The following is a 12,500-nucleotide window of genomic DNA, read 5'->3' on the forward strand; positions in this document are numbered from 1 at the left end:
CACGGAGGAGCCGGCCCGCCGAGGGCCCTCTCCGACGCGACCCGAAATGCCTCATCGATCGGGGATAGGAGAAAAGGAGAAGAGACGGGAGGGAGCAAACAGCGCTCCCGGAGGCCCCACGGCCACGGTCCTGGGACAGCCGACAGCCGCGCGCGTGCCAGCCGCTCACCCGGGGGTGGGCAACCAGACACGGGGGCCCTGCGTGCGAGTGAGAGGGACGCGTCTGGTGGAGGGGTGCTACGGGACCTGAACACCGGCGTTTGACGGCCGGCCCGCCCCGCAGCCCCTCCGACGCGCCCCGGGTATGCCAAAACGATCGGTGATAGAGAAAAGCGAGAGAATCGAGGGGGAGCAAAGAGCGCTCCCGAGGCCCCACGGCCACGGTCCTGGGACAGCCGACAGCCGCGCGCGTGCCAGCCGCTCACCCGGGGGTGGGCAACCAGACACGGGGGCCCTGCGTGCGAGTGAGAGGGACGCGTCTGGTGGAGGGGTGCTACGGGACCTGAACACCGGCGTTTGACGGCCGGCCCGCCCCGCAGCCCCTCCGACGCGCCCCGGGTATGCCAAAACGATCGGTGATAGAGAAAAGCGAGAGAATCGAGGGGGAGCAAAGAGCGCTCCCGAGGCCCCACGGCCACGGTCCTGGGACAGCCGACAGCCGCGCGCGCCAGCCGCCACCCGGGGGTGGGCGGCCAGACAGACGCGGGGCCCTGCGTGCGAGCGAGGAGGCGACGTCTGCGAGAGGTCCGGCGTGGAGCCTCCGCGGCGCGCCCCTGGGTGAACGCCTCAGCGGGCGCTGGCTGCGGGTGTGGATCAGGCAAAATGCGGGGGGGAGCGGGAGGCTGCCGCCGTCCACCCGCTCGGGAGCACGGTTCCCTGGGGACTGAGCACGAGAGGACCGGGGGAAAGCCGCGGCAGGCTTGTCTCCCCCCGGTCTTCCGGCATTCGAAAGTGCCGGTGACCGACGCCGGCCACCGCTCTTCGCCCTGCCCAGCGGGGAGACGCCTACCCCGGAGCAACAAATTTCGTTCGGTAAATGCACAGATGTCTGCCAGGAAAGTAGCCAGAGGTGCCGCCCCTCACCTCTGCTTTCAGCGGGAAGTCAGCCCGCAGCATGCGCCTTGGCGCTGGAAGCCCTTAGGAGCCGAGTAAGTACTCCCTCCCATATACGGAAAATCACGTCTCTACCCCCGGACGGCCTCAAGAGCGCTGGCACTGCCCACCGGGGAGGCGCGCCAAAGACGCCGCCTCTTACGATGACACAACTGGAGGTAACGAAAAACAGCGACCCCTTCGGCGGCTGGAAGTGCGTGCTCCGGACACCAGGTCTACCTGGCCACTCCGGCACAAAGTACCGCCGGAGCCGGGTAGACCTGACAGCCGATCCGGTCCCCGGAGCCGGGTAGACCTGACAGCCGATCCGGTCCCCGGAGCGAGGTAGACCTGACAGCCGATCCGGTCCCCGGAGCGAGGTAGACCTGACAGCCGATCCGGTCCCCGGAGCCGGGTAGACCTGACAGCCGATCCGGTCCCCGGAGCGAGGTAGACCTGACAGCCGACCCGGTCCCCGGAGCCGGGTAGACCTGACAGCCGACCCGGTCCCCGGAGCCGGGTAGACCTGACAGCCGACCCGGTCCCCGGAGCCGGGTAGACCTGACAGCCGACCCGGTCCCCGGAGCCGGGTAGACCTGACAGCCGACCCGGTCCCCGGAGCGAGGTAGACCTGACAGCCGACCCGGTCCCCGGAGCCGGGTAGACCTGACAGCCGACCCGGTCCCCGGAGCGAGGTAGACCTGACAGCCGACCCGGTCCCCGGAGCCGGGTAGACCTGACAGCCGGTCCGGTCCCCGGAGCCGGGTAGACCTGACAGCCGACCCGGTCCCCGGAGCGAGGTAGACCTGACAGCCGATCCGGTCCCCGGAGCGAGGTAGACCTGACAGCCGGTCCGGTCCCCGGAGCCGGGTAGACCTGACAGCCGGTCCGGTCCCCGGAGCCGGGTAGACCTGACAGCCGACCCGGTCCCCGGAGCCGGGTAGACCTGACAGCCGATCCGGTCCCCGGAGCGAGGTAGACCTGACAGCCGATCCGGTCCCCGGAGCCGGGTAGACCTGACAGCCGATCCGGTCCCCGGAGCGAGGTAGACCTGACAGCCGATCCGGTCCCCGGAGCCGGGTAGACCTGACAGCCGACCCGGTCCCCGGAGCCGGGTAGACCTGACAGCCGACCCGGTCCCCGGAGCCGGGTAGACCTGACAGCCGACCCGGTCCCCGGAGCCGGGTAGACCTGACAGCCGACCCGGTCCCCGGAGCCGGGTAGACCTGACAGCCGATCCGGTCCCCGGAGCCGGGTAGACCTGACAGCCGACCCGGTCCCCGGAGCCGGGTAGACCTGACAGCCGACCCGGTCCCCGGAGCCGGGTAGACCTGACAGCCGACCCGGTCCCCGGAGCGAGGTAGACCTGACAGCCCACCCGGTCCCCGGAGCCGGGTAGACCTGACAGCCGACCCGGTCCCCGGAGCTGGGTAGACCTGACAGCCGGTCCGGTCCCCGGAGCCGGGTAGACCTGACAGCCGGTCCGGTCCCCGGAGCCGGGTAGACCTGACAGCCGACCCGGTCCCCGGAGCCGGGTAGACCTGACAGGCGACACCGACCCCGGAGCCGGGTAGACCTGACAGGCGACACCGACCCCGGAGCCGGGTAGACCCGACAGCCGGTGTGGGGTGGGGGTGATATTTTTGTTTTTTTCTTTTCGTTCATGATTTAAGCGTCACCGGCACAGCGGCCAGCCTGACCCGGATCATGCCTTCCAACAAGTGCGTGCGGGCAGGGTGTTTCTCGCGGCGGGGGGGGGGGTGGGGGGTGGCGCTGGGGCGGCGGGGGGGCCGGGGGGTGATAAATAATTTTGATTTATCACCGGGTGGTTATAAATAATTTTGCTCTTTTTTTTTCGTTCACGTTTTTAGCGTCACTGTCGTAGCCGCCAGCCTGACCCGGATCGTCCCGGCGGGGGGCGGGGGGCGGGGGGGGGGGGGGGCGCTGTCGGGCGAGGGGGGGGGGGTATGTGGGTGGGGGGAGGGGTTGGGGTGGGCGAAAAAGTAAGTTTTAACTTTTTTTCGTTCGTGATTTAAGCGCCACTGGCAGAGCCGCCACCCTGAGCCGGATCAGGTCGGGGGCGGGGGTGGGGGTGGGGCGTGGCGGTCCGCGGCTTCGCGCCCTGCGCGGGCGCGCGAGCAGACCACTGCCCGGCAAGCGGCAGCGGCGGGGAAGGGGTGCCGGTGCGGAGGCAGGCGAGAGCGGGCGGCGAGCGGGCAGGGATCACGGCGCAGAGGTGGGCCGGGGAGAGGGCGGCAGGCACGCGGTGCCTCTTTTCGGAGTAGGTTTTGGGTCGGTAAGGTGGGGGGGGCGGCGTTGTGTGTGCTGGGGGCGGGGGGGGTGGGTTTCAGTGGGTTCTCCAGCCGCGGCAGGGGCGGGCAGGCGCGCAGCAGAGAGAGCGAGCGAGCGAGCGAGCGGCTGAGAAAGGAAGGCGGGAGCGCCGGGGCACGGGCACGGGCAGGGGCGCGGCAGGGTAGAGACTCGGCAGCCGGGGTTAGATCCCCGCTCGCCACCGGGAATCCCTTAACCCGCCCGGGCACGGAGCCGGCAGGGACTCCGCTGGGTCCTAAAGTCTCCCGCCGTCCTTGCCGGGGGGGGGGGGGTGGGGGGGGTGGGTGGCAAACCTGCACGAGGGCAGCGTGGGGAGGGGGCGGCCGGATTCGCAGTGAACCGGGTGGTGAAGAGAGGCGGGGGGGGGGGGGGGGCGCTGTCGGGCGAGGGGGGGGGGGTATGTGGGTGGGGGGAGGGGTTGGGGTGGGCGAAAAAGTAAGTTTTAACTTTTTTTCGTTCGTGATTTAAGCGCCACTGGCAGAGCCGCCACCCTGAGCCGGATCAGGTCGGGGGCGGGGGTGGGGGTGGGGCGTGGCGGTCCGCGGCTTCGCGCCCTGCGCGGGCGCGCGAGCAGACCACTGCCCGGCAAGCGGCAGCGGCGGGGAAGGGGTGCCGGTGCGGAGGCAGGCGAGAGCGGGCGGCGAGCGGGCGGGGATCACGGCGCAGAGGTGGGCCGGGGAGAGGGCGGCAGGCACGCGGTGCCTCTTTTCGGAGTAGGTTTTGGGTCGGTAAGGTGGGGGGGGGCGGCGTTGTGTGTGCTGGGGGCGGGGGGGGTGGGTTTCAGTGGGTTCTCCAGCCGCGGCAGGGGCGGGCAGGCGCGCAGCAGAGAGAGCGAGCGAGCGAGCGAGCGAGCGGCTGAGAAAGGAAGGCGGGAGCGCCGGGGCACGGGCACGGGCAGGGGCGCGGCAGGGTAGAGACTCGGCAGCCGGGGTTAGATCCCCGCTCGCCACCGGGAATCCCTTAACCCGCCCGGGCACGGAGCCGGCAGGGACTCCGCTGGGTCCTAAAGTCTCCCGCCGTCCTTGCCGGGGGGGGGGGGGGTGGGGGGGGTGGGTGGCAAACCTGCACGAGGGCAGCGTGGGGAGGGGGCGGCCGGATTCGCAGTGAACCGGGTGGTGAAGAGAGGCGGGGGGGGGGGGGGGGGCGCTGTCGGGCGAGGGGGGGGGGGTATGTGGGTGGGGGGAGGGGTTGGGGTGGGCGAAAAAGTAAGTTTTAACTTTTTTTCGTTCGTGATTTAAGCGCCACTGGCAGAGCCGCCACCCTGAGCCGGATCAGGTCGGGGGCGGGGGTGGGGGTGGGGCGTGGCGGTCCGCGGCTTCGCGCCCTGCGCGGGCGCGCGAGCAGACCACTGCCCGGCAAGCGGCAGCGGCGGGGAAGGGGTGCCGGTGCGGAGGCAGGCGAGAGCGGGCGGCGAGCGGGCGGGGATCACGGCGCAGAGGTGGGCCGGGGAGAGGGCGGCAGGCACGCGGTGCCTCTTTTCGGAGTAGGTTTTGGGTCGGTAAGGTGGGGGGGGGCGGCGTTGTGTGTGCTGGGGGCGGGGGGGGGTGGGTTTCAGTGGGTTCTCCAGCCGCGGCAGGGGCGGGCAGGCGCGCAGCAGAGAGAGCGAGCGAGCGAGCGAGCGAGCGGCTGAGAAAGGAAGGCGGGAGCGCCGGGGCACGGGCACGGGCAGGGGCGCGGCAGGGTAGAGACTCGGCAGCCGGGGTTAGATCCCCGCTCGCCACCGGGAATCCCTTAACCCGCCCGGGCACGGAGCCGGCAGGGACTCCGCTGGGTCCTAAAGTCTCCCGCCGTCCTTGCCGGGGGGGGGGGGGGTGGGGGGGGTGGGTGGCAAACCTGCACGAGGGCAGCGTGGGGAGGGGGCGGCCGGATTCGCAGTGAACCGGGTGGTGAAGAGAGGCGGGGGGGGGGGGGGGGCGCTGTCGGGCGAGGGGGGGGGGGTATGTGGGTGGGGGGAGGGGTTGGGGTGGGCGAAAAAGTAAGTTTTAACTTTTTTTCGTTCGTGATTTAAGCGCCACTGGCAGAGCCGCCACCCTGAGCCGGATCAGGTCGGGGGCGGGGGTGGGGGTGGGGCGTGGCGGTCCGCGGCTTCGCGCCCTGCGCGGGCGCGCGAGCAGACCACTGCCCGGCAAGCGGCAGCGGCGGGGAAGGGGTGCCGGTGCGGAGGCAGGCGAGAGCGGGCGGCGAGCGGGCGGGGATCACGGCGCAGAGGTGGGCCGGGGAGAGGGCGGCAGGCACGCGGTGCCTCTTTTCGGAGTAGGTTTTGGGTCGGTAAGGTGGGGGGGGGCGGCGTTGTGTGTGCTGGGGGCGGGGGGGGGTGGGTTTCAGTGGGTTCTCCAGCCGCGGCAGGGGCGGGCAGGCGCGCAGCAGAGAGAGCGAGCGAGCGAGCGAGCGAGCGGCTGAGAAAGGAAGGCGGGAGCGCCGGGGCACGGGCACGGGCAGGGGCGCGGCAGGGTAGAGACTCGGCAGCCGGGGTTAGATCCCCGCTCGCCACCGGGAATCCCTTAACCCGCCCGGGCACGGAGCCGGCAGGGACTCCGCTGGGTCCTAAAGTCTCCCGCCGTCCTTGCCGGGGGGGGGGGGGGTGGGGGGGGTGGGTGGCAAACCTGCACGAGGGCAGCGTGGGGAGGGGGCGGCCGGATTCGCAGTGAACCGGGTGGTGAAGAGAGGCGGGGGGGGGGGGGGGGCGCTGTCGGGCGAGGGGGGGGGGGTATGTGGGTGGGGGGAGGGGTTGGGGTGGGCGAAAAAGTAAGTTTTAACTTTTTTTCGTTCGTGATTTAAGCGCCACTGGCAGAGCCGCCACCCTGAGCCGGATCAGGTCGGGGGCGGGGGTGGGGGTGGGGCGTGGCGGTCCGCGGCTTCGCGCCCTGCGCGGGCGCGCGAGCAGACCACTGCCCGGCAAGCGGCAGCGGCGGGGAAGGGGTGCCGGTGCGGAGGCAGGCGAGAGCGGGCGGCGAGCGGGCGGGGATCACGGCGCAGAGGTGGGCCGGGGAGAGGGCGGCAGGCACGCGGTGCCTCTTTTCGGAGTAGGTTTTGGGTCGGTAAGGTGGGGGGGGGCGGCGTTGTGTGTGCTGGGGGCGGGGGGGGGTGGGTTTCAGTGGGTTCTCCAGCCGCGGCAGGGGCGGGCAGGCGCGCAGCAGAGAGAGCGAGCGAGCGAGCGAGCGAGCGGCTGAGAAAGGAAGGCGGGAGCGCCGGGGCACGGGCACGGGCAGGGGCGCGGCAGGGTAGAGACTCGGCAGCCGGGGTTAGATCCCCGCTCGCCACCGGGAATCCCTTAACCCGCCCGGGCACGGAGCCGGCAGGGACTCCGCTGGGTCCTAAAGTCTCCCGCCGTCCTTGCCGGGGGGGGGGGGGGTGGGGGGGGTGGGTGGCAAACCTGCACGAGGGCAGCGTGGGGAGGGGGCGGCCGGATTCGCAGTGAACCGGGTGGTGAAGAGAGGCGGGGGAGGGGGGGGGAAGGGGGACAGCGGGGTGTGGCGGGGGGGTGGGTGGTAATTCGGTGGCGGCGGCAGGGCTTGGGGGGAGACGCTCTGTCTGCGTCTGCGTCTGCCGCACGCGAGAGGTTCGGGCCCGTTGGAGGGGGTGGGGTGGGTGTTGTGTGCACGTGTGCGTGCGGCGGCAGACGGGGCTTTGGGGCTGGGGGAGAGGCCTGCTGGGGGGGGGGTGAGAGGCGAAGGGGGGAATGGGAAGGGCCGGGGGAGATGGTGCAGCCGTGTGCAAGTGCCACGGTGTGCGCGCCGTTGGGGTGGGGCAGATGTGACCCAGATGCCTGGGTGCCTTGGGGAGCACTTGCGGGGCAGCCGGGGGGCACAGCTGGGGCAGCCGTGAGGCGTTTGTGGGGCAGCTGTGGTGCCAGCGGCACCCGCAGGCCTGTCTTCCCTGGGGGGAGAGGGCAGGCCCACAGACCCGCTATTCCCTGGGGAGCACCTGCAGGGCAGCCGTGGGGCAGGGCTGGGGCAGTACTTGTGGGGCAGATGTGACCCAGAGGCCTGCTGTTCCTCGGGGAGCACTTGCGGGGCAGCCGTGGGGAACGGCTGGGGAAGCTGTGGGGCCAGAGGCACCCGCCGGCCTGAGTTCCCTGGAAGCAGACTGCATGCCCAGAGGCCTGCGGTTCCTCGGGGAGCACTTGCAGGGCAGCCGTGGGGCCCTGCGGGGCAGCTGTGGGGCCAGGGCCACCCGCAGGCCTGTCTTCCCTGGGGGGAGACGGCAGGCCCAGAGGCCTGCGGTTCCTCGGGGAGCGCTGGAGGGGCAGCCGTGGGGCAGCACTTGCGGGGCAGCTGTGACCCAGAGGCCTGCAGTTCCTCGGGGAGCACTTGCGGATCAGCCGTGGGGCACTGTTTGGGAAGCTGTGGGGCCAGAGGCACCCGCAGGCCTGGGTTCCCTGGGGGCAGACTGCAGGCCCAGAGGCCTGCGGCTCCTCGGGGAGCACTTGCGGGGCAGCTGTGGGGCAGCACTTGTGGGGCAGATGTGACCCAGAGGCCCGCTGTTCCTCAGGGAGCACTGGAGGGGCAGCTGCGGGGCCAGGGGCACCCGCAGCCCTGTCTTCCCTGGGGGGAGACGGCAGGCCCAGAGGCCTGCGGGTCCTCGGGGAGCACTTGCGGGGCAGCCCTGGGGCTGCTCTGGGACAGCACTTGTGGGGCAGATGTGACCCAGAGGCCTGCGGTTCCTCGGGGAGCACTTGCGGGGCAGCTGTGTGGCGACGGGCACCCGCAGGCCTGTCTTCCCTGGGGGGCAGACGGCAGGCCCAGAGGCCTGCGGGTCCTCGGGGAGCACTTGCAGGGCAGCTGTGGGGCAGCACTTGTTGGGCAGATGTGACCCAGAGGCCCGCTGTTCCTCAGGGAGCACTGGAGGGGCAGCTGTGGGGCCAGGGGCACCCGCAGGCCTCTCTTTCCTCGGGGGAGACGGCAGGCCCAAGGCATGCTGTTCCTCGGGGAGCACTTGCGGAGCAGCCGTGGGGCAGCACTGGGGCAGTACTTGAGGGGCAGCTGTGACCCAGAGGCCTGCGGCTCCTCGGGGAGCACTTGCGGGGCAGCTGTGGGGCGGCACTTGTGGGGCAGATGTGACCCGGAGGCCCGCTGTTCCTCAGGGAGCACTGGAGGGGCAGCTGCGGGGCCAGGGGCACCCGCAGGCCTGTCTTCCCTGGGGGGAGACGGCAGGCCCAGAGGCCTGCGGGTCCTCGGGGAGCACTTGCGGGGCAGCCCTGGGGCTGCTCTGGGACAGTACTTGTGGGGCAGATGTGACCCAGAGGCCTGCGGTTCCTCGGGGAGCACTTGCGGGGCAGCTGTGTGGCGACGGGCACCCGCAGGCCTGTCTTCCCTGGGGGGCAGACGGCAGGCCCAGAGGCCTGCGGTTCCTCGGGGAGCACTTGCGGGGCAGCTGTGGGGCAGCACTTGTGGGGCAGATGTGACCCAGAGGCCCGCTGTTCCTCAGGGAGCACTGGAGGGGCAGGTGTGGGGCCAGGGGCACCCGCAGGCCTCTCTTTCCTCGGGGGAGACGGCAGGCCCAAGGCATGCTGTTCCTCGGGGAGCACTTGCGGAGCAGCCGTGGGGCAGCACTGGGGCAGTACTTGAGGGGCAGATGTGACCCAGAGGCCTGCGGTTCCTCGGGGAGCACTTGCGTGGCAGCCGCGGGGCACTGCGGGGCAGCTGTGGGGCCAGGGGCACCCGCAGGCCTGCCTTCCCTGGGGGGAGACGGCAGGCCCAAGGCCTGCTGTTCCTCGGGGAGCACTTGCGGGGGAGCCGTGGGGCCCTGCGGGGCAGCTGTGGGGCCAAGGGCACCCACGGGTCTGTCTTCCCTGGGGGCAGACGGCAGGCCCAGAGGCCTGCGGTTCCTCGGGGAGCACTAGAGGGGCAGCCGTGGGGCAGCCGCGGGGCAGCACTTGTGGGGCAGATGTGACACAGAGGCCTGTGGTTCCTCGGGGAGCACTTGCAGGGCAGCCGCGGGGCAGCTGCCGGGCAGCACTTGTGGGGCAGATGTGACACAGAGGCCTGTGGTTCCTCGGGGAGCACTTGCAAGGCTGCTGTGGGGCACTGGTGGGGAAGCTGTGGGGCCAGGGGCACCCGCAGGCCTGTCTTTCCTGAGGGGAGACGGCAGGCCCAAGGCCTGCGGTTCCTCAGGGAGCACCTGCCGAGCAGCTGTGGGGCACTGCGGGGCAGCTGCGGGGCCAGGGGAACCGGCAGGTCTGTCTTCCCTGGGGGGAGACGGCAGGCCCAAGGCATGCTGTTCCTCGGGGAGCACTTGCGGGGCAGCCGTGGGGCCCTGCGGGGCAGCTGTGGGGCCAGGGGCACCCGCAGGCCTGTCTTTCCTGGGTGGAGACGGCAGGCCCAAGGCCTGCTGTTCCTCGGGGAGCACCTGCGGAGCAGCTGTGGGGCACTGCGGGGCAGCTGTGGGGCCAGGGGCACCCACGGGTCTGTCTTCCCTGGGGGGAGACGGCAGGCCCAGAGGCCTGCGGTTCCTCGGGGAGCACTGGAGGGGCAGCCGTGGGGCTGCGCTGGGGCAGCGCTTGTGGGGCAGATGTGACCCAGAGGCCTGCGGTTCCTCGGGGAGCACTTGCGGGGCAGCCGTGGGGCACGGCTGGGGAAGCTGTGGGGCCAGAGGCACCCGCCGGCCTGAGTTCCCTGGAAGCAGACTGCATGCCCAGAGGCCTGCGGTTCCTCGGGGAGCACTCGCGGGGCAGCCGCGGGGCAGCACTGGCGCAGCACTTGTGGGGCAGATGTGACACAGAGACCTGTGGTTCCTCGGGGAGCACTTGCAAGGCTGCTGTGGGGCACTGGTGGGGAAGCTGTGGGGCCAGGGGCACCCGCAGGCCTGCCTTCCCTGGGGGGAGACGGCAGGCCCAAGGCCTGCGGTTCCTCAGGGAGCACCTGCGGAGCAGCTGTGCGGCACTGCGGGGCAGCTGTGGGGCCAGGGGCACCCGCAGGTCTGTCTTCCCTGGGGGGAGACGGCAGGCCCAAGGCATGCTGCTCCTCGGGGAGCACTTGCGGGGCAGCCGTGGGGCCCTGCGGGGCAGCTGTGGGGCCAGGGGCACCCACGGGTCTGTCTTCCCTGGGGGCAGACGGCAGGCCCAGAGGCCTGCGGTTCCTCGGGGAGCACTGGAGGGGCAGCCATGGGGCTGCGCTGGGGCAGCGCTTGTGGGGCAGATGTGACCCAGAGGCCTGCGGTTCCTCGGGGAGCACTTGCGGGGCAGCCGTGGGGCACGGCTGGGGAAGCTGTGGGGCCAGAGGCACCCGCCGGCCTGAGTTCCCTGGAAGCAGACTGCATGCCCAGAGGCCTGCGGTTCCTCGGGGAGCACTCGCAGGGCAGCCGTGGGGCCCTGCGGGGCAGCTGTGGGGCCAGGGCCACCCGCAGGTCTGCCTTCCCTGGGGGGAGACGGCAGGCCCAGAGGCCTGCGGTTCCTCGGGGAGCACTGGAGGGGCAGCCGTGGGGCAGCGCGGGGGCAGGACTTGCGGGGCAGCTGTGACCCAGAAGCCTGCTGTTCCTCGGGGAGCACTTGCAAGGCTGCTGTGGGGCACTGGTGGGGAAGCTGTGGGGCCGGGGGCACCCGCAGGCCTGTCTTTCCTGGGTGGAGACGGCAGGCCCAAGGCCTGCTGTACCTCGGGAAGCACCTGCGGAGCAGCTGTGGGGCACTGCGGGGCAGCTGTGGGGCCAGGGGCACCCGCAGTTCTGTCTTCCCTGGGGGGAGACGGCAGGCCCAGAGGCCTGCGGTTCCTCGGGGAGCACTGGAGGGGCAGCCGTGGGGCAGCGCGGGGGCAGTACTTGCTGGGCAGCTGTGACCCGGAAGCCTGCTGTTCCTCGGGGAGCACTCGCGGGGCAGCGATGGGGCAGTGCGGGGGCAGTACTTGTGGGGCAGATGTGACCCAGATGCCTGGCTGCCTTGGCGGGTAGAGGGGGCCCGGAGGCCTGTGTGGTCCTTGAGGGTCAGTCGGGTCCCTGCCTGTGGGTGAGTTGTGGGGCGGCCGTGGGGCGGCGCGGGGCGGGTGTGGGTGGCCTGGGTGTGTGCCCGTGTCTGCCACTCGTGAGGGGTCTTGGCCTGGGAGGTGGGGGGGGGGGGGGGGCGCTCGTCTGCGTCGGCGCGTCTGTGTTGCGCGCACGTGTGCGGGAGGTGCCAGACGGGGTCTTGGGGGTGTGGAGGGGGGACTGAGGAGGGCCGGGGTGGGGGGTGGGGGGGGGCGGGTGTGTTTCGGGGGGGACACGGTGCGCGCCCGAAAGAGATGCAAAGGATTTGTAACGCTCTCCAGAACGCCGCCTTCTCTGTTACAGCCGGCTCGCTGGGCCGCGCCCGTGCCCGGCCTGCACCTGTGCCTGGCGGGGGGGGGGGGGCGGGGGGGGGGAAGGCCCTCGGGCCGCTCTTCTGCCCGTGGCGCCCGTCCTTGGGAAAGCAGCTGCTGCTGCTGCTGCCGCCCCACCACCGCCGCCGCCGCCCGCCGCCACGGGGGGTGAGACCTGGGCTCCCGGGGCCCGGTTCCAGCGGCAGGGCGCGGGCCGGGGGGGCTGCCGGAGAGACGAGCGGGTCACAGAGCCCGGCTGAAGTCACCCGCCCTCCTTCGCACGGCGAGAAACAGAATCGAAGCCAGGTAATGGGGGGGGGGGCGGGGGGGGGGGGGGGGGGGGCGGAGGATGACTACACACCAACGGAGGAGAGGAAAAAAATAAAACAAAACAAAACAAAAAAAACCCCCACAAAATCAATCTATCTCCGCTCAATCTGCCAGGTCTAGCCGGCACGGGGTTGGGGGGGGCCATTTATGTGGGGGTGGAGAACAGGCCGACAGGTCTACACGGGCTGCCGAGGTTCAAAGACGAGGGGTACGAGCTCTTCCCGGCTCCGGAGTGGCCGAAACGCGGGGGGAGGGATGGAAACGGTGGGGCGACAGCCCTCGCCCTCCTGTCACACCACAAGCGTTCCCCGGCCCAGCCCACCCCACCCCACCCCGGACGGGGAGAGCCGAGCCACGGGGACGACGACTCCCCTTTCTCCCGGCACCGTGGGGGAGGCTCTGGGAACGCTCACGGACAGCAGGCACCCCTCTGGCCGCGCACCGCCGGAGCCTCCGCCTCAGGGGCGATGTGGGCACCGCGCA

Source organism: Chroicocephalus ridibundus, unplaced genomic scaffold (assembly GCF_963924245.1).
Source record: "Chroicocephalus ridibundus unplaced genomic scaffold, bChrRid1.1 SCAFFOLD_161, whole genome shotgun sequence".
Lineage (NCBI taxonomy): Eukaryota > Metazoa > Chordata > Aves > Charadriiformes > Laridae > Chroicocephalus > Chroicocephalus ridibundus.